At 40.8% G+C, this 24,887-nt stretch overlaps 1 protein-coding gene across 5 annotated transcripts in view; it reads left to right on the top strand.

Moving 5' to 3' along the window:
* Positions 1-24,887, top strand: part of MAGI2 (membrane associated guanylate kinase, WW and PDZ domain containing 2) — a 674,980-nt gene that overhangs the window by 853 nt on the left and 649,240 nt on the right. The window lies entirely within an intron of this gene.

The raw sequence follows: 24,887 nt of genomic DNA, 5'->3' as shown, positions 1-24,887 counted from the left end.
CCCGGGCTCCCCGAGGCCTCCGTGCCCCGCGTGGCGGCGCCTGCGGCTCGCGGCGCCGCCAGCCCCGGCCCGCAGCGCACCGAGACCCGCCTCGTGTCCAGTGGAACTTGCGCTTCAGCTCGGGCTCCAGCAGCCGCCTCCGGGTTGGGGGCTTCTTGTTTCCCATGGCGTTTGTGGCACTTGTGAGTGCGTGAGGGGCGCCGATCGATCCGCACTCCGTCCGACCGGGCAGGACCGTGAGGAAGAGCCTGGCTTTCCTTCAGGCCTCAGGAATGGGCTTTATCATMCATTCCGTTATCTCTGTAAGGGCTTATCTCTAAAAAAGGTGTGATCCGGGAGTTTTCCATTTGTACTTCTGGGTAAGTTGTGTAGCAGGCTGTAAATTGTGCCTGATAGTTACAAAACGCAAGTTTAAGTGGTAAGTGAAGATGAGAAGGGACTATGATGTGCTCAGCCTGGCACTGCAGTGTCACTTGCGGGCTCCAGAACTCCAGGAAAACTGCTCGGCATGATCCCCTTTCTATCAGTTTTGATGTGAGTGCTTTTACTGAGACTATAYTTAAAGGAAGCAGTAGTAGTAGAAGAGTAAGGAAGACAGGGGCACATTGCCTGTTTCAAGTTATCTAAAAGCTTTTTGGTTGTTTTTCTTCACAGAAATGCTTTASAGATACTTTTTTACACTTAGGCTAATATAAGGTTAATTTCATTGAAGACACGAGACAGTCTCTGTTCCACTTATTCTCTGTTTTTCKAATRTTTCTTTTTAAGTCAAAGCAATCACTAGTGATTCATTATGTGTGCGCCCTTAATAACGAGATCTGTCATACATGAATTAAGGACATTAGTCAGGCTTCTAGCCCATGGATTACTGTAACTTTCTTGAATGAGACCTAGAGGATGAATTCTAGATTCTGCCTTGGATTGCATTTATTAGGAGTTTTCCCTCAATGTGTTAATGCACTGCACTTGTGATGCGAGCCCTCAGAGTGCTGCCCACATGACTGTGYGCTTGGAAATTGCAGCTCTGCACAGATTCTTGGACTCAGAGAGACTTCCTGGTTGGAATGATCCTTCCTCTGCTCCAGCATCCTTTAATCTGCCAAAGGGAGAGGCCCGTTGGATTCAGTTTCCTATTTCAAAAAGGTCAAATTTGTGTTGCATTTTTCACCTGACTCCTTCTGCATAATCCCCTCTGATCTCTGCACTCTTGGGTTGAAAAGCAGAGGCATCAGGCGCTGCTGTTACTCACAGTAACAAATTACTCTTGCCCAGCAGTACTTTACAGCAGTGTGTAGGAGAGAAGAAGCTGGGAAATAAAATCGTTATATGTTTTTATAACTTTGTTCTCTTTTTAATTATAAAACACCTTTAGTGTGCTGGAGCAAGGTTAATGAGACCATTATCATTGTTTCCGCATAATTTATCAGTGATAACTCTGTAAATTAAAATAGCATGACCTTGAGACCATGTGACTGAAGCTGCTTCTCCAGTGCTGCCTAGAAATGAAGTCACAAGGAGAAATGTGGAGGTAGAAGATTACTATTTATAATGTGATGCTTGGGAGACTTAGCGTATTTCTCTTGTTTGAAAGTTTTAATAACTCAGCAGTGAAAATCCACTGTTAGATAAAATCAGGGAATGGCTAATTAAGTTTACAAGAAATGGCTTATCTGTTCCGAATTGCAGAAAAGAAAGGTACTTTCATGATTTTTGATCATTTWGTGTTTAATTGAAGGTTTGGGATTAATCAATCTCCCCAGACATTTTGAAATAACAAAATAGCTTCATCTTATGAGCTTTTTATTTTTTTTTTAAAATAAGTCCAATGGAATGTTGCTGTTTCATGTGAGCTGAATATTTTGAGATAAAAATGTTAACTTAGAAAAACAAGAATATAAAGTGGGAGTTGCTGTATATCAACAGGAGGAGTAAACATCATGAGAAACTAATTAGCAGTTCCAGAAAATGATTCTACTTTGAACTCTCATAAGTATGRCACCTAATAAATAAGGATTTTAATAAATGAAATGATTGCCTGGCTTTGCATGGGGAGAAAAAAAAGAACTATTATTATTTTTTAGTTCTAATAGTAAGAATTCACAGAAAGAATTCCTTGGAGCCTCTTTTCTTGGATTTCTTTTTATTTATTTATTTATTTATTTATTTATTTTTTCTCTTTTTCCTTCCGGACTATTATTGTGGCAGATTCACTGAGATTCTCTTAAAACACAGTGGGTGAAATTTTGGCCCAGGTGAAATCGGTCACAAAAGTGTCCTGGCTATCAAAGAAGATTTAGGTTTTCACCTAAAATATTCTATGATTTTGGAAAATGAACCCTTTTAATGGGAGAATTTTGTACAGCAGTCAAATTAGGTGCTSTTGTAAGTCTTAGGCATTTTGAACACTGGGGGAAGGAAAGCATCTTAGTTTCTGAAATAAATACTTAGTTTCACATGTAACTTTTTATATGTGAAATATTTTAGATTAAGGGCTATATTCTTCCCAAACACCCAGAGACGTAGTTGTAAGAGTAGCAGTGTGTTGAGGAAAGGCATCCTAATTTGGATAAGTAATCAAGCCGAGAAGAAACGTGTGAAGAAGATATAGTCCCCAGTTCCACCCTCTCCTCCCCACTCCTGGTTCCAATCCATAATATCCTTTTTGCTCCAGTAATTCCCGTCAGGAGGCTGCCCAGGCCCAGGATGCCCAGACCCCAGCGCGGCCCTGATTTTAGTTCCAGGAGCTGCAGGAGCAGCCCCTTCAGTTGTGCTGCATAGACCCGGATCTTTGCTCTTTGCAGAGAGTTGTAATCTTGCTCAGATACAATCAGCAGAACCTGGATGAGTGGTCTGCGAGTGGGGGTTTTAGTACTCAGGAACGACAAATCCGATTTTGTTCCCTAARTGCTGTCTGACACATCTCTTCCTCAAGCAAAACTTCTTAAAATATTAAATAACCGGTTATTTGTCTACCTTGACATTTTATTTTCAAAAGTAATTGACTAGTTACATCACAGATATGAAACTAGATATCAAAGCCAGTAACAGTGATATGTAGATTGATGCATCCTAATATCTTTGATTTGATTCTAAACTAATAAATTTCCATCGAAACATCAGTCCGTAATGCTTTAAGCTCCTTATGCAAGAATGCATTTAGTGCATATAATGTAAACAAAGACTTAAAAAACTTTCCCTTCCAACCACCTGCTAATCAGTTGGCATATACGAGAATGGTGTATACGAGGCATATACTGATCTCGGATGATTTAGGCATATTGCCAAGTACCCTCCCTGTCAGGAGAGGATCAGGCTCTCGTGAGGGACCGCAGGGCAGGACCAGGCTGCAGCTCCAYGTGCCCTATGTGCTGTTTTGGGCTTCTCAGAGAGGATGAAGGGATGGGACACTCCTGTCCCATGGTTTGGGGCTCTGGGACTTAGGACCCCATATAGCGCTTTAYTTATTTATTTATTTATTCAGGGATTCCAGGAATTCTAGACTTTTTTCCCCAACTTCCAACAGTGAAGTCCTGCAGTGTTTCRGTTTTCCAAAATTTTGCCCTGCACAGAAAAATATCCTGTAATCTAGTTAAAGTACTAGTATTTTAGTATTTAGGTGCTTCAATATTTTTTATATTTGTTAAAATACTATATGTGTATACAGTATGTCTCTTTCTTTGTGTATGTTTTCCTGAGTATCCGTATATACTAGCTACTAAGGTGTGAAAACTGGAACAAAAGTCTTCTGTGACGTTAAAAAAAAATAATAGGAAGCTGCATTTATAATGCAGCTGCATATATAAATGCATATATAAAAATATAATAGGAATTATTTTCCTAGATAAAAAATATTGCAATATATTACAAAAAGCAAACACAGAGACCTATGAATAAACCTGTCTTTGTACTTCTGGTATCAATTGCAAAGATTTTATTTGAAAAAATACTGTACTTCAATTTTTTTTTCCTATTTTATATGTCTTAAGATTTAACTAGCTCTAGAAATAAAATTCGAAGTTCTCTTTTCTCTGTTACTTTATGCCATTTTTGTGTTTGTCCGTCTTAATTTAAAGTCCACTAAAGATGACTTCTGACTCATGTGGCAAGTGATTTATTCTGCAACTCTTCCAGAGAGATGATGATGTTTCATGTCAGGGGCGCTGTGTGTACCCTGGCAATAGAATTACATCCATCAGTCTTTCTGCTGCATTGAAAATTGCAACTGCGCCATTAAAATATGGGGCCATGACTTTGTTAGAGCATCATTTCCTTGAAGAAATGAAATAATTGAGAGAGCTCTGCTGGATTTCCTTGAGTCRCTCATGGTGAGGTTTGTCTCACACTAACACTTGTCCCCGTGTTGATATTATTGACATCAAACAAAACTCTGTTGGCTAAAGTGGATAAAACTGAGTCTGACTTACTGTATGTAACCTGTAACCTCACCCGCATTAATTCTGCATCTCCCAGAGTGACGGATTCTGAGCTTCTTATTTCTGTGTTTATGATCATCTCCGTGCTCCTTTCATGACATGCTAGAGTTGATTATTTATCTACTTTTTTTCTTTGTATACAAGGGCTGTATACATGGAAAGATTTTTCTTCGGGGGAATTTATATGAAGAGATGGTCATGGTTGTGATTTAGGAAGGGAGATGGAAATGGAAGTCCTGCAGTAGTTGTAGGAACAGATGTTTCTTGTTCTTCTCATTCTCACAATGCTATATGATAATRGAAAATAAGAAAAATCATCAGGGCAATTATCTGAGGACAGAGTGCTACTTGTTTACTGTTTAAACAGTCAGAAAAAAAAAGGAGTTTTTCTTCCAATTCTAATGAAAAATTATTGGAGAATTTAGATTTTTCTTTCCAAAAGGTTTGCATTTGGGATTAATGTTTCTGACATGCAAACTGGAAAGGCTTATTTAGTCCCACGRACCTTATATTTATCTCACTCCCATGAGTCACTATAGCTGATTTTGATACGGCTGAATGGTTTGAACAAGAAACTCCAACTGCATATTTGTGTATGTTTGTAATATTCTTCTGAGTGAAAGCAGTCCAATGTACTATTGAAACTATATTAAAAATTGCAAAACTAGAAGTGAAATTTGATTAATTTATTAATTATTTATTCATTGTCATGTTTCAATCAATGGGACTGTCTTCTAAAGGGTAAACTTAGGATAGMTTATTTGATTAAAGAATATATTTGCAGGATACATATATGATTATAAATATATGAGCATATATGTACATATACACACATCTGTATACATCTGTGTACATATTTATGAGATATATACATAGGAATTGTTATCTTTGAGTGTGTAAAACTGCAGTATTCCTGATAGAAAGTATTTTTTAGTGGCTTTTATGGGCTTTAGAGTAGTAATCCAAAATATTCTTCATAAAAGTTTTGATGTGCCTGTATCTGGTCCTCGGAATGAATTCATTTATTCTGGTGGCCAGGCAACGCACAGCGTTCCTGCAATAGGAAATAAAATCATCATAAACTTTGAAATAGKATTGAACAGAGATCCAATAGCATTCCATAGGTGGCTAATGAAGCGCATGCAGTCAGTAGTGCCAAACTGAGGCGTTGATTTCCGTGGCAAAGCTAAGTGTGCGTCTCCAGGTTTGTTGTCGGACGTCACCACAAAGCTGCTGTTCCCTGGATTTTCCCACATTGCAAGGGCCGTGATCTCCAGTCGTCTGCCYGTCTCTGGAAGGCACAGAGTGGCCTCAGGGTCACAGAGCCCCTTTGGTGCAGGGGGTTGCTGCCAACGGGCTTGCTCTGAGCCGCCTGGAAATGTCCCAGCAGGAGGATCTCGCCGTCTCCGAGCCGCTGTGCAGCTCTCCCGCCGTCACCTGAAGCCACCACYGCGGGAAGGGAGCTGGCAGACAGAAGCAAAAGAAAAGGAGGAAAGTGAAAGGCTTYAATAAAAAGAAACCAACATTCCTAAATCGGGCAATTCCCATCATCCAATCTCCAAAGCCATAATTTTTAATTATGTTATTGTTTTTTAACATTAGCCTAAAACTTTAAATCTCCTATCCATATTTTGGCCTTTTCACTAAAAGCCTAGTTGGCAGAAGCCTGTTTTTAGTGTAAATCTGCCATGTATTTTCTCCTGTTACTTTGTGCGAATGAATCACAAATGCAATATTTCTGAGGGCTCACTCAGAACGTGCAGACTGCTCGGACTCAGACCGTTTTATCAAAGGATATGTTGCTGTCAACGTGGCACTTCCAGATATTTTCTCATTCATACATCATAGGTTATGAGTAGGAATACATGAGTTGTAGTATTTCTCTCAGCTTAGCAGCTTCAGATTTTTCTGTTGGATGTCTTTGATTATTGCACAATGCACAAACTTAATAGGAAAAGAAGAAAAGGCTAGGAGGAAAATACAGACTCAGAGCATTGGCATTCCCTTATTCCAGCTTTTTCCTATYGGGATGGGAATACGCCTGGTCTAAGTCTCACATTGTCCCTGGTCTGGAAGACACATGACACAGCCCTGACAACATATGGTTGTCTCTGTWTCTGTTGGTGGCAGTAATTTCATTGAATTATCCAGAATTAATAAATTGTTCACAGGGACATTCCTCAGGTTGTTTCACTGYAGCCCAGAGCTTTCTTTTGGAGATCTTTTACCTAAGGTACTGGTGACAAAATTGAGATCACTCATTACCTGCAGAGACCTAGCAGGATGATGATGATGGTTATTATTATTTTAAACAAAGCACAGGAAGAAGAAATGTTATAACCATCTCCTCAGTATTCAGGGAAAAATAGAAACAGATCTTATATGTAATGCTGATACGTTGGCTCTGATTAGGGGCAAAAAAATAGTAGATACATACTGAGCAAAACTTCCTACACTGAGTGCTGGCAGATCCAGTGCGTAGCTGTGAAACGCTGGTATTGCAGAGTGGAAATCCTTCTGGGAGACAGGTACAGGTGCCAGCCACCTTTTAGTTACTTACCTCTGTAGTCCTTTTATCTTCGTATCTCTCATGGTGTTTGCATTGGTCAAAATGTGGATGATTCTTGGCTTAACTACATATTTTTATGCGTTTTCTAAAATTTAAAAAAAAAAAACCCCAAAGTTCTAAAAATTCTTCCTGCTTCTTTTCAGTCTAGACAATCATTAATTAATCTGCCTAATTCCTTGTATTGCTATATCCATTTTATAAAGGCATATCTAACACTTCCTAGACAAGCTACAGGAGAATAAAATTAGCAGATCCATCCCATTCCAGGACATTGCTTCACATACAGGTTTTACAAAACAAATAACTTTGGTTTATTTGGTTTTCAACTCAGATTGAAAAGTGAAGATAGGTCCTGCTCATACTTTGTGTGATACATACTACATATTTTCTAATGCGTTACAATCACATGCCTGATTCATTGTGCCTGTTGTGACCTTTCAGTGTCTTTGTGCTACATCAGCAAGAATAAATATAATGTAAGCCTCTTTTATGCTACCAAGATGGTATGTTAGTGAAAACAAGGAGTAGACCTTTTATATTTTGATTCTCCTTGTATTTTTATGTGAATAGCATTTGATATTTCAGGGTATAGCAGAGGCCTGCTASAAACTTAGTGACCGAGCACAGCCCCTCTGTGCTGGCGTTGCTGGAGTGCAGTCCTGGAGGAGCCACACAGGCAGCTGCTGTTGGGCCACTCGTAGCAGTTTGGGAGCGCAGAGACCTTCTGATTGCAGTGATGATCCTGGGCCTGCGCTTGGTGACGGGCAGCTCCCCCGGGCGTTTCGGGCAGAGTGCACGCAGCTCGGTGCTCAGCTCCGGCCTGCGGGAAGGCTCCGGCGCGCGCCGTGCCGGGTGCTGCYGCGCCGGCCCTTCCTCGCATCCCATCCCATCGGCAGGGACGCTTCCGCTGCTGCTCCTCCATCGCCCTTCCCTTCCCCGTGGGTTGGTTGTCGCTGCCTGTTGGCTCGCGCAGCAAGTCTGAAACCTTTCGGTGAGAGGAGCTGCCTTTGTGTTACAGCGACTCTCCTGACAGTTTCAGCCTGGGAGTCTCTCGTTTCTATGGCAATGTAACTATTCACGTTAAATTGAGCTAGCCATAATCTTTGTTGTACRTTTTGGGGGGTTTTTTTGGTGGTAATTATTGAAAATACTTGATGCTACTTTAGCACAAGATCTGTAACTTCATTTGACAATATTTCAGTCTTAGTGATAGAAGCTGTAGAGTAGAAAATATTTGAGCAGTGTGACAGAAGATGCCCAGTTAGGGCTATCCTAGAGTTTCTACTATTGCTAGCACTGGGCTCATGCTCTTCCCATTACAAATACTGCCGGTGAAACTAGATCAAAAAACCATAGCTGTACTATATACAGAGAATAGATTTCCTGAGCAATTCCATTTTTCTTTTTATTATCTGTTCCGTTTACTTGTGGAAGAACATTTTCCCTCTGTAAACTTCTAGAAGAATTACTGGAATTTCTGATAAGCCAGTAAAAAGAGCTTTTTCCACACTCCATCTATCTGGTCTTTTTCCAGTAAAAATAGCATAAAATATTTCAGTAAAAGAATGCAGTACAGCACTGGGGACTTTGTTGAGAAAATAAAGTAAAATCAAGATACTGTGTTGTTTAAAAAAGAATAAAGTCAGTAATTAAAGTATTAGTTAAAAGGACTCCTGGATTTAGATTTATGTTGAGTTTTATGTTATGCCTGTGATATTTATGTAATGAAATAACTCTTCTTCAGAGCAAGAGACCCACAGAATTTAAAAATGTCGCTGAATGTATCTGTGTGATATATTGTAGGATTTTGCAGACATTTTATCAGGCTTCAAGAAGTATTACAGCTGCTTTGTGTTGATAGGAGTTGGTATTTGTGCTTCATGTTTAATGGTAATAAAATGAATGTTTCTGGATCTAAAAGTTGCAGAAATGGTTTGGTTGGTTTGTTTGCTTTGGTTTCAGTCAGAGAGCCCCTCCTGCAAGTGAACAGAGCAGGATGTGACCCCTTTTAGGAAGGGTCACAGAGACAGAGGGATCCCCCAGGATCCAAGGGGGTTAACTGTATGTAGGTTGCTAGTAAACAGATTTCTGACCGATTGGTGTAGGAATTGGTTCCACCGAGTTGCAAAATTTTTCCTTTTCCTTTGCAGTCTGCACATTGTGAGCCAGGGATCCTGTGAGGCGAATGCTTCTGGGGAAGAGATTTGCAGCTGAGACATGAAGGCAGAAGTCTTCACATCTCTCTCTCTAGACACTAATATTATTCTTGTCATTAAACTATCTGAACAGCTTCCAGATTCTGAAAATCTTTTACAAAAAGATCTATTCAGACTTCCCCAACAGGGAGCTTTCCTTGTTGTCCTAACCAAGCTCAGTGCAGGGCGGAAGGCTGGGCCCATGTGAAACTTCGGTGCATTTTGATTTTCTTCATCTAGGAAATCTGTTAGATACTGTTCTCTGTTGTTTGTGTGTTATTTAAAGTCTATTAAGCTCTTTAGAAGGAACACATCCATTGGAAGATGCACAGTTTACCGATAGCATTGGCACTGAGTGATTGCTCAGTTTTATCTCTTTATCCTGAGAAGAAATAACTTCCTAGAGTATTAATACTACTATGATTGTATCAAGGCAACCAAAATCAGATATCATGGAGACAAGTACTCCAAGATGACAGGGAGAAGCAGGCACTGCCTCAAAGAGTGTCTGGAGCTTAATTAGCCACRGTAGATGGGTAGGAAAAGGCAGCAGCACATAGCGATGAAATGACTTGCCTGAAATCTCGGATCAATCAATAATTGAGTCAAGAACCCTGCAGTGTAATTTAGAAGTCTATGCAAGCACTGCCAAGCAGAGGCCCATGAAACCAAAGACTGTGCAGGTTTAGAACTTCAAAAGAAAACTCTGTTCAATGAGGAATTCTATTGATTACTGGAGTAAAATATTTTTGTAGCTGTTTAATTTAAGTTTCTTCCATTCAGTAGTGAATYTCAGATGCAGTTTACTCATCATGGAAAGCAAAGGCTTTTTCAGTACCAAAGAGGCAGAAGCATGCAAAGACTTGTGCAGAGGAAAGTGTGATGTAGTGTTGTCTCCTAAAATAAATTATATTTCAGAAATATAATGGAATCAGTCAAGTGTAGGAAACCACAGTATACAAATTGATATATTTGTGTTTGTTTGCAGCATTAACTGGACATTCAGGTAACATCAGGCACACAGTATGATACATTTATTGTAATTCTTCTGGGCTGCTACAGCCTCGGCCTGAACTGTGGCAAATTGCACCTAAGTTGTGTTTGTGTGTTTGTTTTGCCTTTGTAAACAAGCAAACAGGCCCGTCTTGCTTGTTTTGGAAAAATGAGGAGTCCTCAAAAATTCTCGGGCAAAGCTTGGTTTGCCGAATGACTTGTACAATGTAATAATAAAAACCCCAGCTCAGATCAATGGGGTTTGTTTAAAAGCTCGGAATTTCTCATCTTTTAACTCAGATCAGGTGGAGTGATTGGCAGAACCCCTGCAGAAAGTTTGGTCTAGGGTTTACAGATGTGAGGTGACATCCCCCCCAGATACCCAAGACATCACGGAGAATGAGGCAGTCTTGATTTTGCCAGGATATCCAGTATCCATTAGTCAGGCAGGGCTCCGTTTAGGCGATTTTGGTTCCRTTTAACGTGGTTTTGCCTTCCTGGCTCTGTGCTTCAAGCCCTCCTTGCAGAGCTGCCAGGCCCTCTCCCTGCTTTTGTCCCTTCCCTTTGCCTCGAGTTTCTCATTCCTGACAGCAAACTGTCTTCCTTTGCACTAGCTCTAACACCTACCCGCTGCGATGCTATGTCTGTGGGAACTGGCCAAGTAGCTTTTGCTGTAACCCTTCCAAAGTCTGAGAATCCTCTCAAGGATCTCTGCATCCTCCTCTTTCCTTGCTTTCCATGCTTAGGACCCCTTCAGTGTTAAAGGGGTGATCCRTGAGAGATCAGAACAGGACTTCCCTTGAATAAGCAGCTAGACCTTGGTCTTTCTCAGAATGGCCAAATCCACCCTTCTTCTGGCATTCCATCCTGCTGAGGTCTGCAGTCATAGAAGATATTTAGGTCAAGTTTTACATCCTTTTTTTTTTTTTTTTTTCCTTTGAAATCCCTTTCGTATGCAGCAAAATACTTGTGGGTCTGTTATAGCGAAGTGGCACGATTCAGTGTAGCACGTCGTGTTATGCACACTTCAGTTGCTGAAAAAGCTCACGTGTCCTTTAGACAAGGATGTAGCACCACTGCCTGTGAGCTTTTAACTTCTTGTTTGGAGGCCTTCCCAGCAAGAGCTGACCACATCTCGTCGTGTTTATCTTCTAAGATCTGAAGGGTCACAGAACTAGTGTGGCATTGCTCTGTGTCAAAAGTTTATGCACATGTTTATTCACGTTTTGCCTTAAAACAGTGTCTGTGTCACTGCTGAGAAACAGTGTCTGATCAAATGCACTAACGGCCTCTGTGTCTCCATGTCCCCAATTTTTGTTTTATTTTTTGTGGGTTGGCAGATACTGCTGTGTCCTGAACACAGCCTGCAGTTAGGGAGGGTGAACTTGCAATGCATGATTTATACAAGAGGTTTTTAGAAGGGCAGCAAAACAGAAAAAAAACAACAGWCAGTTGACTCGATTCTCCGAGTCAGAAATTCTGCTATATTTTAGATTGTTATTTTTTTAGTTATTTTTTTTCTGTTATGAAAAGCATGTCTGATGAATTTGCAGGAATTCTTTTCTAGAACAACTGTATAAATTGTATTATAAAGTACAGATTAATTTGCAAATGCTGTGTTTTCCTTCAACAGTTTTTTTTTTCCTCATCCTGCTTTAACCTGCAGACCAGAAGGGCTGCTTGACTCTTTTGAAGCCTTTGAACTTTATGTAAACATGCCTAAAAAAATAAAAGGGTCCTGTAGCTGAGGGGCTCCATTTGTGAGGTCTGTATAATATTTCCTGCATTATGGACTTTGCATAAAGAACAAAGACTTTTATCTTTGTAAAATTAATAATTTTTGAGTAATAATATTACAGGGTCTTATACTCATTTTTAGCATTCGGCATGCCTGTTATTTTAGYAGTTGGCTTTGAGGGGCTAGAAACTGCAGTTTTCTCAGCGTAAGCTGCCGGTGTTCTGTAATTTCCAGGATGAGACACATACAAAGCAATTCCTTAAAGCGAGGAGCCAAACGGAGCTCCCCTTTGCCGAGCCGCACCGTGAGCGGCCCAGCTGCCCTCCCCAGAAGCAGCAGCCTCTTTCAGAGCCCCACGTAATAATGCACTAGTGTGGACTGCTCCGTTCCAGGGTGGTCATAGCTCCTGTCACCTGCACCTTTCATTCTTAACCTTGAAGATCTTCCTTTAAGCTCTTTCCTTTAAATATGGATTTGTCTTTTAACAATCAGGTAGGCGTCATGTTTGCTYGCAGAGCACCTGCAACAACAGAGAATTTCTGTTTCACTCATGTCAAACAAGCCAGCCAAGAATTACATGCCCATGCTGATTTATGCCATACCAGTTGGAATTACACTGGAAATGCATAATTTCACGTGTCCTGCTGAGCTTTGCTTTGTTTTCATGTGCCAATATCAACTACTCTGTACAATTTTATACCAGTATTATCAAGTTCACAACACAATGTGGAATATTTTGTTTCTGTTGTAGGGGAATTTCCAACAGACTCTTTGTAGATCTTGTATTACACTGTGTTAGAACTGTGTTTTAAAGTTCATAATTGAGTTTTACTTACTGAAGTCGTCTGCAAGCAGTGCTTGTAATTTAGTTCTGTTGTAGAACTGTTCATAAAAGAAGGGAATTCAGGATTGTCTTGTTCTTCAGAAAGGTTTGGGAGTGTTTCTGTAATTGCTCATTATAAATATAAGGAATAACTTGGCTAGTGAAGAAAAACAAGGAAAGAGGAAATTAGAAATGGAAGATAGTGTTGGGTACTACCTTCCAGCTACCTAAAGGGATATAAAGCTTTTGCTGGTCCATGTGCTGGTGCTGCTGCACGAGACTCTCCTCTGCCACTGCTTCGTTGTTCGGTGTAGCTCAGCAGAGGAGGCAAATGTGCTTAGTCTAATAAAATTTTCTGTACCACCCAGTATTTTTTTGTAAATCTGTATAACAAAAATCTTTGGAGAAGCTGTATGTTTAATACATATATACCTAAGTGAAGACTTAAGCCAACAGAATCAAAGAATTCTGAATAATAAAAAAAGACCAAATCCATCTTTCATCCAAGCTTTGTGGGATGTTCTGTATACCAAATGTCATCTTCTTGTGATTTTCTCTGATTTAGAGCATGGTTTTCTTCATTATATCAGCAGAAAAGCTTCAGTTTTTCTGTACTGCATCAGCAGATACCCAGGGTAACTCCCTGATTCTGTGTGTTGAGTCTTGCACATTGGAGCGTGCTCAGCATCCATCAGATAAACATTTGCCTGTGTCACAATCTTCAGCCTTGTGATTTGAGAGGAGCAAGGGAGCTATGTGCATAATCTCACTGTGTTTCAAAGACATTAGAGCACTTTTTATGTTTCTTCCCKGTCTTTTAAGTATGTGATATATTCTGTAGATCAAACTGCAGAACACTTAATATATAATGTAGTGCGTTATTGCTATCCATGGCACTTAATGCATGTAGAGTGAAAAAAATCTTGCAGTCCCAAGGAATGTAAAAGTCATAAGGAGTAAAGCTTATCGAAAAAAAAAATCTCAAAGTAAAAGAAGCAACTGCAAGTTATGTGATGTTTTAAAACCTTGGGAGTGTTGTTTCTCTTGCAGCTGGTGGTGATTGGAAACGTCCCTCCAGAGAYGGCAATGGGTGCCCTTGCAGAGAAAGGGCACGCGATGGGAGAAGGGCTCTTGTTGCCAGCGGAGYAGGTTGGAGGTTGACCTGACGTCACTTCTAACATCTATAAGGAGACATAAAAATATGTGGCTTCCTTCACATTTTTCTAGCCACATCTTAATATATTAAGACAGATCAGTGCATCACTTTTTGGATACTCCCTGTAGAGGTATTTATGTGCAGCTGCGTAAGTAAAGATGTCTGTGTGTATGATATATGTGAGATGTGATAATGTGAGTGTCTTGATAGATTCTTGTTTTAAACTGTCAAATAGTAGTTGCCAGTATTTTAAATGTGAAATGTGCAGAGGTGCGGATATCTGGCTACATTAGGCAATGGGCAGACACTCAGGAGAGTGGGACTCCGTCTCCTTCTCTAGATACCTTAAATAAATCTCTTGGTCTCTCTGCCTTAGTTCTTCATTGAAAACCTTTATTAATAAAATAATGCAGAATATTAAACTAATTGCTTTAGTCATGTTGAGCCTTGCCCTATGATTTACCCTTTAACAAGGTGTATGGCAGGTGCAGAAACCACTTCCYAACGTTCTCGGCTCAGTTCTTCATATGACATATATGGTATTTATCTCTATATAATAAGCATGTGGAAGACAAAAAGATGCTCAGGAGTAGTCAGCATGGATTCACCAAGGGGAAATCATACTTAACCTGTCTGGAATATCTGGCGGGGTAGACAAGGGCAGAGTGGTGGATGTCATCTGTTTCAATTTCAGCAAGGCTTTTCACACTGTCCCTTCCGACACCCTCTTGAGGAAGCTCTGGAAGTGTAGGATAGATGAGTGGACGGTGAGGTGGACTGAGAACTGGCCGCATGGCAGAGTTCAGAGGGTGGTGATCAGTGGCGCGGAGTCCAGTTGGAGACCTGTGGTTAGTGGTGGCCCCCAGGGGTCAGTCCTTGGTCCGGTCCTGTTCAGCTTATTCATTAATGACCTGGATGAAGGGCTGGAGTGCTCCCTCAGCAAGTTTGCTGATGATACCAGACTGGGAGGAGTAGCTGATAGCCCTGAGGGCTGTGCTGCCATCCAGAGGGACCTGGACAGACTGGAGGACTGGGCGGCGAGAAACCTCATGAGGTTCAACAAGGACAAGTGCAGGGTCCTGCACTTGGGGAGGAATAACCCCGGACACCAGTACAGATTAGGGGTGGACCTGCTGGAGAGCAGCCCCGCAGAGAGGGACGTGGGCGTTGTGGTGGATGACAAGATGACCATGAGGCAGCAGTGTGCCCTGGTGGCCAAGAAGGCCAACGGGATCCTGGGGTGCATTAAGAAGAGCGTCTCCAGCAGGTCGAGGGAGGTGATCGTCCCCCTGTACACAGCCCTGGCAAGGCCATATCTGGAGACTGTGTCCAGTTCTGGGCTCCCCAGTACAAGAGGGATGTGGAGCTGCTGGAGAGAGTCCAGCGCAGGGCTACCAGGATGATCAGGGGCCTGGAACATCTGCCCTATGAGCAAAGGCTGAGGGAGCTGGGTCTGTTCAGCCTGGAAAAGAGAAGATCTCATAAGCATATATGAAAACCTCCAGGGAGAGAGTGAGGAGGAGGGGGCCAGCCTCTTTTCAATGGTGGCCAGCGATAAGTCAGGAGGAAACAGCCACAACCRGAATCACCAAAAGTTCCACAGGAAAAATTTCTTAACAGTGAGAGTGACAGAGCACTGGAACAGGTTCCTGGGAGAGGTTGTGGAGTCTACTCTAGAGACCTTCAGCACCCGCTTGGATGCCTCCCTGTGTCACCTGCTCTAGGTGACCCTGCGTGAGCAGGGGGGTTGGACTAGATGACCTCTGAAGGTCTCTTCCAACCTTAAGGATTCTACAGTTCTATRATTTTATGAATGTTTGTCCCTCAAAAAGGTGTTGTGACAGTAGCGCCGTTAATAATGATGCGTGCGGCTGCAATAGTGACAAGGGTCACTAGTGAGAGAGGCAATGACAATAACATGACTCAGAGACGTAATAATAACGTGACTTAGAGACATGTAGCTGTTAATTAAAGCTGATCTTTGAAAACTGGATCCTGAAGACTGAATCAGAGCCTGTGTAAATGAGAGAGAAAGCACAATTCTTCCTTCTGTGAATAGAACTCATCGTCTCAGGATGTTTTTCATAACACTTTTGAGACAATAACAAAAGCAGTTATGTTTTTATTGTATCTTCTTTTTTTTTCTTTTTTTTTTCTCTTTTAGTTGCTTTGCAAGTATAGGCTTTTTCTCCCATTCGCAAGATTCGTTGCTGTTATTATCAGTTTTCCAGAGAATTAATTTCTCTGCAAGTTGGTAGAAGGAAAGAAGAATCTTACAGAATATGTTGTCCTTTGTCAATGTAAAACATATGCTTGAAGGCTTTCTTAAGCCTTCCTGTAATACCTGTGGCCAAGTACTTGGACTCTGGGACAGCTCGAAGCAATTTAATTTTTCACTTTCCAGAAGAACTGTGGTTGTGGAAGCTAATCCTGTTGTTTGTGATCATTATCTTTGCACTAGATTTTTCTCTTTTCTCTTGAGGGTCTGTGAACATTTTGGAAGATATTTGACCAAGAATATATCTCTGTGCTTGCTTGTTATTCTCCTACTACATTTTTTCTAATTCTGATATTTATCAGGACCATTCCTTTATAAGGAATCTGCTTTCTCCATGGTATTCCTTTGCCTTTCTGAGCTTTTGCACTTAATTTTCATTGATTTTCACAGTTACCAATATTCTGCTGGTTGTTGCAGAGGTAGCCCTGAAATAGAAAAGAATTTAAAAAATCTGGTCTGAAGAGTGAATTTAGTATCAATTCAGTAAAATTCAACGGTGTCTGATCAGTATKATATGAGGCAAGAAAAATATAAGACCCAATTTCATAGACATATTATAAACTTGATTCAGAATGTAGGTGTTTTTGAAAAAATAGTCGTGAACATAAATGACTCCTTTGATCCTTCTATCTTACATTAAAGAGAATGAGTTTCAGCATTTTTCTGAAGATCTTGATTCTTCTAAGCAATCTTTCAAACTCCTTAGTATTTGTTAGATAACTTGTTACATATTTTAGATTTCAAGGCTGAGATTGTTTATTATTCTTAGATTTTATATATGATATGGTGCCTTGTTCTTTACTTTTGCCTCAAATTGATTTTGCAACACTACACCCGGTTTATTTAGATAGTCTTGAAAAAAAACCCACAATTCTTTAAAAGGCTTAATCTGCATTTTGCACTTAGAAGTAGGAAAGATCATCTACCTCAACAAATACAAGATATAAATGGGCTGAAGTAAATGGTACTTTTATATATATATATTTATAATATATATTTATATATGAAGGTTTTTATACAGTTTTGGAGACAAAATCTGCTGTCAATTAAGGCAATGTAAGRTTTGATTAAATTTCTTGTGGAATTGCTTTGGATTTGTGGTCAAAATTGAAAACATAACATGTGCCACTGTTGTTAAGAGACCAGAGGTTCTCATTACTCCATCTACAGGAGCTAGATCTGAGTTTACTGAAGATAGGTGTTTTCTAAAGATGTATTTTGTTTATTTCCCTCCCAAAAGTTAGGCTGAATTCCTACACTGAGTGAAAAGAACCAAAATACTTGGCTTTGATGCAGAGTACAATATTACCCACCAGAACATTAACTTTTAGGCACGCTGTGTTTCTGCTTTAGAGTCCTGACTTATTATTTATCATAATGTCCAGTGTGAGAGTGGTGGGGAAGTATTTGCTGCTCGGTATTTTGGAACATGAAAAGCTGAACCCTGACCTGACGTGACCTTTGATTCCATCATTCTACACCAAAACAATCAAAAAATGTGATCTTAACCCATGCAAGATTTATGTCATTCCCATATGGACTAGGAAYGAGTATTGTAAGTTTTTCATGTCTAACTTTTGTTTAATTTGCTGCACACGTGGTGATTGAGATGGGTTATGTTATGAATTCCAGCTGCACTTTTACAGTTCAATCTCTTACTTAGTATGTAAGTTATGGGAACACATATTTATTTGTTCCCTTGCCTTGTGGTCACTCACCACTGCAAACCTGTGTTCAGAAGGGGACATCAGCAGCTCAGCTGAKGGTAGAACCAGAGTCAAGTTGCATCACAGTGACTGAAAAAGCAGCTTGTATGTGAAGCATGTGCTTGGTATTCRGATGGTTTTAGGATGACATTATCTGGGAACAAGGCACTAATATCTGATTATTTTGCACTCTCAGCAAAGTTCAAACTTTCTTGTAAACTTGAGCTTTAAAAATCCCTTTTCAGCTCTGAAGTTAGAGCTGATGGTCAGAACTTGAAAGTGCAGGTAAATAGGGGCGGGTTGCCAGTAGTGTGCAGCACCTTTAAAACCATTTTTATAGTTTGAGTATACATTTCTGAGGTTTCTAGCACATCCTAATAGAAGCCTTCAATTTTAGCAGTAGTAATGAGCTCTTCCACAGTTTAATTTGCAGAGTAGTTAGAATTAGTATCAGGTTAACCTAGAATGAAAGACAAATGATTGTTCTCTATATAGCAAATGAGAGAGTAACCTGTGTAATGACAAGACTTTTACCTACTCATGTTTATTGAAGGTCATTTTCAGCCTTAGATGTTTTTTGAATATCCTGCAGATTCATGTGAGAAATTGGGAGTATTTTCAGTTTTCAAATGTTGTTTTGATCTAGGTTTTTAGGATGATGAGCACTTCTAACTTCAGCTCATGTTGAAAGTCTGGGTACTTGGCATTTACTGGATGTTAAGCCCTGTGATCACAGTCCCGAATCCATTTGTTACGTTTTTAACTGCTGAATGTGAGACAAGTTGAAGCTGGTTTCCATGGCCCATCACTATCATCAGGCAGATGTATCATCGAGCAGATCCTAGTATCAGTAGGATGTATGGACACCTAATATTTTTGAAAATCAAATCCTGGGATATGACAATTTTGGGAGATCCAGGCAATAAAACATTGGCAGAATATAAACTTTGCTACAGAGTAATCGGTATTCCCATAYGTGCTTCAGGCGGGTTCTGTAGGGAGGTGTCAGTGTGTAAACCTACAGAAAAACACGCCGAGATTGGGATTTTAAAAGGACACAAGGGAGCAGGGAATCACTGAAATGTTACAGTGGTTTTGAAATTTCCTCCAGGAGAGTCGGTTTCCATACCCGATGGGCTCGCTGCTAGTGCCCTCAAACTGTGTTATGATCTGGGGCACCTCGAGGTAGCTGTGGGACCATCAAGTGCCGATTCCCACTTGGGACTGGGCCAGAGTTTAATGTGTACAGACAGTGAGTGTAACCAGACCTCAGTCATCGGCGCAGCCGTCTTGGCTCCCCAGAGGAAAATTAAAGCTGCTGGAACTAGTAGTGGTTCTGCTTCCTACTGCCTTGTGATGCATGGTTTGGTTCGCTAAATCATTTATTTACTTAAAAAGAATAATTGGAGTTTCTTGCTTAGTCCTGCCTGATTCGGCTCGGTGATTCCCAGGTCTTTATTTCTGCAGAATCCCTCGTTGAGTGGAAGGAGACGTCGCTTCTTCCTTGCGTGCTGTGCACACATGTGTGAGTGTATGCAGGGAGAGGGAGGTGAAGTGCATGGTGGACATGCACTTCAGAGGCCCGGACTGATATTTTTACCTTTATGGAGAAGGCAAATAACTAGATAATATGAAAAGGAAGTGAGGTTTGCTTTTTTCTGTTCCCTTCCCTTCCCTTCCCTTCCCTTCCCTTCCCTTCCCTTCCCTTCCCTTCCCTTCAATAATTGAGTGACCATGGCGTATTCTGGTCTTTTTGCTCTTGTTAAAGCACATTGGTTTTCTCAGAGGAAATACTCCCGGGATGTGTCGGGTTGGAGGCCAGGGTACCCCTAGCCCTCCATGCACCGGGCCCAGTGTGAMGTGCCCCACACCGCAAGCCAAGCAGCTCAGCCCAGGCCAGGAAGGTCTCCTGGTGGCTTTTGTGGCGTGAAGCCACCCTGCATGCATCCAGAAACAGAAAAATACTAAATACAGGGAGGTCACTAAGCAGAGGTAGGCGACTTGGGTACGAGAGATTTAGGCAGGGCCTGGGAGGTGGTTTTAGGAGTCTCGAGCTGCACATGTGGAGCATGAGGGGGACAACCAGGGATGTGCTGGACTCCCTTGCTCTGCAGCAGCTCCTTGCAGGTTCGGTGTCACCTGAGCAGTGAGTCTGCCCTGCCCGGGTCTCGCAACCATTTACAAGGAATTTCTGCATTCCTGGTTACCGTGAGCATTCAGGAGCTTGGTGGGTCTCCTGTAAAATAACTGGTGGTTGTAGATATCCTAGAGCTGGAAGCAACAGTTGTTATATAAAAAAAATCAAGTTAAACTCTACGCTGTGATTGAGCAATTGATATACGAAGCTCAGTATTTTATAAAGAAATTTACATTGATAAAGAGATTAAAGTATGTAGAAATGCATCCTGCATTTCTGGAACATATACTGAATTCTGCAATAGACCAGAGAGAGTCAGTGAAAAAACAGATTATTTTCATAGATTCGAAATATGTGAAAGTATGTGAAAGTGATCATCAGAGCTTGAATGGTAGGTTTTAGTTTCCATGTCTGCATCTTTTTTCTTTTTGACAAAAATTTAAGGCAGAATTTTTATTAGCTGTCTCATTGTTTTTAGTTTAATCTGCTTTGTGAGGGGAAGGTCWCTCTCTAAATATTATTTCAGTGACTCAGAAAAGAGGTGCAGTGACTTTTTTGTCTCCTATTTTATTATTTTATCATATTGCTTTTGCTTTAAACTTCTTTCTTTTTTTATAAGAAGAGTTCATGGATGGCTCTTSATAATATTTCTGTGCACAGGCATTAGTATTCACTCACAATGTAAAAGTAGCAGAAAAGTGATTTTACCCTGTTAAATGCAATAAATAAATGTAGATTTTTTGCGCATAAGAATAAAACAGGGCAACAGTGCCAGGAGTCTGTCTGAATCTAAATTATTGTCTCTATTTATAACTCAATGGTGGAAATTTGTGAAAAGTTTAAACTTCACCTACAGAATTTTTGCCYAGAAGATTTCTTTTTAGTATCTCTTTGCATATCTTAAAATTACATGAATTAAAAAATCTAGATCAGTTTTAAAGAATACTTTTTAAATAATATACTACAAATAAGTTCTAAAGGTGAGAATATAAAATCATGAGCTGACTTTTCATCTTCATTTTTATCTTTATTTGTGGAATGGAGAAGAATATGTTGGCCTTCCTTTTCTGTACTCCATGTACTGAGAATAAAACTTATTTAGGTGTTGTTGTGATTCACTTGTGAAGATGCTTTTTACAGAGGAAAAGCAGATTTGGACTCTTATTTGTGACGTGCTCAAAATCATGTGATTTAATCAYTTTGGATAGTAACTGGAACAGATAATCCCCGTGGAGCTTAGGAAGTGCTACAAAATCAGGGTATGAGCTTGCAAATCCTTCAATATTTGACCAAGGACCATGAGTGCTATTTTTAACGGCGTGATGCAGAGCGGCGTGACGTCCCTCGGTCAGATTTTGAGGTGATTTAGGCACTTGGGAAAGCTTTGCTTGCCAGCTGTATCCCTACATCCCCATGCTTTGTAGGATGCTGCCCYGAGTGCACTACTGCTGGATTATCAGCCTGAAACCTTTCTCTTATTCTGACCTAAATATGTTCCTGATCAAATGCAAGGATCTGAAGCAACCAGTTTTCATTCTTAAAGGAGTTAAAGAAGAGTGCAACTTCCTCTCCTAAAAGCAGACATCTCTTCTTCAGCATTTTGCCTGGGTCACTCCTTGCTTTCACCTCTTCACTAGGATGTACGATGAGAGGACACGGGCGACGTTATTCCCTGGATGACTTCCAGCCATTTGATGAGTTGGTTGGAACAGCAAAACCCCCTAGTGATGGCTGAAGGTTTTCTTTCTCTTTTGCCTTTATTTTTCCCGATCTGGGAATTCCTTAGCAGTGGAAGGATGTTTATTTTCTGTCTGTAGAACTGGTCTCGCAGTTTGCAGTAGCTGCAGCGTTCAGGGGCTCACGAGCCCCAGCAGCCTGGGGCTCCCTGCACTTCCTCCCCTCCCAAAAACTGGTGCACCAAAAGAGGCTAAAACCACCGATGCAGCGGAGCAATCCAGCTACCCATATAAGTTTTAATCTCATTATCTTTCCAAGTGCTATGTCCCATGACCTTAGGAAAAGATACCTCTGCAGTGCTGTGTATGAGACCTCTACCTACCACATGAAACTTATTTTCCATTTGCAGGAATGGGGAGATGGGTAGAAATGCCTTCTTCTGTTCTGGAAGCGGATCTGGAAACACTTCTTATCCAGACTTAAGAAGAAATGAAAATGAAAGGACACTGAGAGTAGAGTGTCTGGATGTTTATGGTGACACTTTTTTTCCCCTTAATGTCTGCAGATAGCTACAAATATAATTTTATTTGTATACTTTGCAGTAGAGTATTATGTTTGTGTAATTTGCAATAGAGTATCCAGAACTGCTGGGGACATGCGTCATAATCTAATTACTGCAGAAATCCAAATAAATATCTGAATACAAATTAAAAAAAAAATACCCTGGATGTTTCTTTGCTTAGACTCATGCTTCTGTTTGAGGAAACATTTCAGCATCTCAGGTCTAGAATGGAATATCAATAATCAGTTCAGCCTACAGAGTGATACTTTCCTTTAATGAATAGCAGCAGCCTGCAAAGTGAAGGCATCCGAGCTGCCTTCACCACAGGAGCATGTGCAACCACCGTGCAGCAGCTAAAATACATATTGCCCAACCTGGGTGAGCGATTTTTTAAGTTGCCTTCATTCATATTTATATGAGTGAATGAATTATTAGAGTGTCGGCCTTCCCTTTACACTCCGCAGTTGAAATTTATGCCGGTATGATCAGGTATCCATTACACCCTGGCATTTCATTGCTCAGCCACTTTCCCAAAGGATAATTTATTTGTTCTTCTTATCTGCTTGTTTATAAAGCTAGTATAGAAAGGAATTTTGCATGAGGGAAGAAGGAGGCTTTGGCTGCAGGGAGGAAATGTGGAGCACAGGAGAAGAGCTGGAAACCCTGCAGGCGAAGAGGGGCTCCCTTTCATGGGGCTGTCACATCCTCCAGCGGTATCGGTGCTGTAGCAAGCCCTGCAGCTCCCCAGCTGGAGTGGCCTGTGAAGCCTCTGAGTCAGCAGATAATGGAGACAAATTTGGGATTTGAAAGAGTCCTTACAAAAGACTTCTTTTTTTTTTTTTTCTTTTTTTTTTTTTTTTTAAAGATTGGCATAAAACCCAGCAGATTTTCCTGAGAAACCCCGCTTTCTTAGTCATTCTATATTTATATCCTTTTGTTCTGATGCGCTCGAGTGCTATTTTCACAGCGCTCGGTTTCAGGCGCGTCTCTCTAGGCTCCCACAGCAGCCCCATGGCCATTGTTTCCGAGCRCAGTTGAGGGCTGCACGCAGCACCATGACAAACATCTGTCACATGCTGCTCTTTCATCCTCGCCCCGGGGAAGAACCCGGCCTGCAGAGCTGTATTTTTGTAAGAGTTTTGTTGTTAGGTTTGTTTGCTTTTAGTCTATATATGTGTTGCTGTAGGTTTATGTTAGAGCAGGATGGCTCAAAAGGGAATCCTTTGTACTTGGAGCAGGAGTTTGGAGTTATCGTTTGAAAGCCTCCCATATAATGCTGAAAAAGGGGAGCAGTCACCAGCCACTTGCTCTCTGAACCTGCTCGTATTTTTGTGGGGTTTTATCTGTGTGCAAGAGGTTGTTGTGGGAAAGATAAAACCAAGAAAACAGTTTAGAAAAGCCTGCCCTGTGGCAGTGCTCCGTTTTAGAGGAATGCCGAGTCAGGAAACGGGAGGTCATCGTGGCTTTCCGTGTGCCTTGCGGCATGCAGGACGCGTGGTCTGCCGTGACAGGCTGCACACTGAAACACATATTGAGACACACAGTCTCTGCCTGGATGGTCAGTTGCTGTGAGCAATTTGGCAGGACCCCGAGGCTGCAAAGTCACATTAACGGGCAGAGAGAGGTCGGTGACAGTGACTTTCCCTGCTTTTAAGGAAGGYAGCGGCAAAACCTTGGAAAACGTGAAGATGGTGCTGGTTGAGTCTCGTATGGAAAGCTGCTGGAGTGAGCTTTCTTTTTTCTCCTTTAAGAATATGCAAAATCTGTATGGTCTGTCTGTATTAGAAACAGAAACACCTTTGGGTTTTTTTTTTTTTTTTCTGATCAGTTATGTGATTTTAGAGCTACACTTCGCCTTTTTTTTCTTTTTTCCTTTGCATGTTTTTTCAAGATTTTATAGGATATATTTTAACATATTCACTTTAATAYGAATATTACATTTATTCCAGTATATCACCTGATTGTGAAATGCTGGCGCAGGCWGCAGAGGCCGTGACTGCAGACACGTGCAGGGTTCATCAGCGAGGGTTCAGCCCAATGTGACCTTTGGCAGGTTACGTCTTGTAGCACTTCTCATTTTAGGACTCAATAGTCTTTAACCCTAAAAGGAACTATCATCATCATACAGTCGACCCCGCTTCTTGCTCACCATATAGTTTTGGAAAATACTTTAGTTTCTGTGAAAGTTGTAAGTTTTTGTTGAGCTAGAGCTTATTTTTTAGAAATGCACAGAGTTATCCTWTGAGGTATGTAAGGGACAAGAAATCCATGGTATCTGTAGGTAAAGTTTTCCACAGTTCACACTCTTAAAAGAAAGTTCACTTTGTTTCTGGTGTATGTGTCTGGCTTCAGCTTCTACTTATTGGAGATTCTTTAGGCATTTGGCTGAAAATTGAAGAGATTTCTAGTATCAAAAACCTTCTCTTTCCTTCTCAGCTGAAGGTGATGACTAAATTACTTCTWAACTTTCTCTGAATGCTACATACATTAAATTTATTCAGGAGTGTCGAGATCTCTACTTGTTTCTTTGGCTCTTGATGAATATTATTTCATTTGTCAACCTGTTTCGTCAACTTCATTTGTCATCTTTTTAAGATACAGATACCAAAATCAAGCCTGG

Source organism: Nothoprocta perdicaria, unplaced genomic scaffold, assembly GCF_003342845.1.
Source record: "Nothoprocta perdicaria isolate Ctin4 unplaced genomic scaffold, notPer1 scaffold_44, whole genome shotgun sequence".
NCBI lineage: Eukaryota > Metazoa > Chordata > Aves > Tinamiformes > Tinamidae > Nothoprocta > Nothoprocta perdicaria.
The sequence above is the reverse complement of the archived record's forward strand: the minus strand, read 5'-3'. Positions and strand labels throughout refer to the sequence as shown.